Consider the following 1569-nt stretch of genomic DNA (forward strand, 5'->3'; position numbering starts at 1 on the left):
GAGGGGAGGGGGGCTGGGGGATGAGTTAGCCCCGTGATGGGTATTAAGGAGGGCACTTACTGCAATGAGCACTGGGTGTTATACGCAAACAATGAAGATGGAACACTACATCAAAAACTAAGGATGTACTGTATGGTGACTAACATAACATAATAAAAATAAATAAATAAATAAATAAATAAATACAAATAAAAAAATAAAAACTGCTAAACAGTCTTCCAAAGTAGTTGTACCATTTTGCATTCCCACCAGCACGGATGTATTTTCTCTGTTACTCCACATCCATACCAGCATTTGATGTTGTCAATGTTTTGGATTTATTCATTGTAATGTATGTGTCATTGGAACAACCTTATTGTTGCTTTAATTTGCAATTGTTTCATGAGGTACGATGTTGAACATCTTTTCATATGCCTGTTTGAAAAATATGGAATGTGTCACAAACTTACATGTCCTCCTTGCACAGAGAACACGCGGATCTTCTCTGTACCATTCCAACTTTAGTATGTGTGCTTCCAAATCGAGCACTGTCCTTTCTTTTGATTCCCAAGGTTGTAACAGGTTTAAAAAAACATATAATAATGAAATGAACTGGAGTATGTCATTCATGGAAGAGTCCTGTCGATTTCTGTAAAATATAGATAAGATCAGGGCTATGAATGCAGAGAAGGAGCAAGAGGCATCTGGGAACGTGGAAGAGAACAAGTGGTAGAAAAGAGGTGAACTTTCACACGGAGCCACACAGCCACACGGGTGCAGCGCGTGCAGACAAACACGGGCAGGCTTTGAGGAGGAAGTAAAAAATGGGGCAGAGGAGTTACTGGAACTTAGTTTTAGAAACACATAGCAAGTTTCCTCCCAATATCTTATTCTTTCACGTTTTCCTCCAGCCTCGGGCCCTGTTTACACAGAGTTAAGAAAATTCAATTTTAAAGCATGGGAAAGCAGTGTGACTCCACACTTATAAAAGACATCAAACTGCTTAGGGGAGAAATGTTATTTTAAGTTCGTATCTGGATACCTATATTTCAAGATGTCTGAGATTCCATACAGTATATTAGACTCTGTTTTCATGCTGGAAATTTAAAAAATGGAACAAAACCGTTTTCTTGTCACAATAAAATTTATATTCTAGTGGCTGGAGAAAAAAAATAAACAAAAACATAGTATATAAAACATAGAGCAAAAAAGCAGGGTAAGTTGAAAAGTTAATACTAATGTGTCTCATTATTTTATATAGATACACTTTGGAAGATTTTTCTTTTCATATCGCATTTAAGAAGAACTCTGACACAGATGAAGGATTTGGCCATGCTCTGAGAAAGAACATTTTTAAAAAGATATATTTATTGGTGGGGGGCAGAGAGAGAGGGAGAAAGACTCTTAAGCAGACTGTGCTCAGCGTGGAGCCAGATGCAGGGCACAGTCTCAAAACCCTGAGATCACCACCGGAGCTGAAACCAAGAGGCGGTCGCTTAACTGACTGTGCCACCCAGGTGCCCCTAGAACATTTTAGATGAGGAAATAACAAATGCAAAGGCTCAGGTGCAGAACATCTTTGGTATGTTT

At 38.6% G+C, this 1569-nt stretch overlaps 1 non-coding gene across 1 annotated transcript; it reads right to left on the reverse strand.

Annotated features, from left to right (window-relative positions):
- Positions 1–421: 421 nt before the first annotated feature.
- Positions 422–528, reverse strand: LOC117800872. Its single transcript, XR_004623198.1, has one exon. It is a non-coding gene; the product is annotated as a U6 spliceosomal RNA (small nuclear RNA).
- Between the last annotated feature and the right edge of the window lie 1041 nt (positions 529–1569).

The sequence above is a fragment of the Ailuropoda melanoleuca genome, unplaced genomic scaffold (assembly GCF_002007445.2).
Source record: "Ailuropoda melanoleuca isolate Jingjing unplaced genomic scaffold, ASM200744v2 unplaced-scaffold8573, whole genome shotgun sequence".
Lineage (NCBI taxonomy): Eukaryota > Metazoa > Chordata > Mammalia > Carnivora > Ursidae > Ailuropoda > Ailuropoda melanoleuca.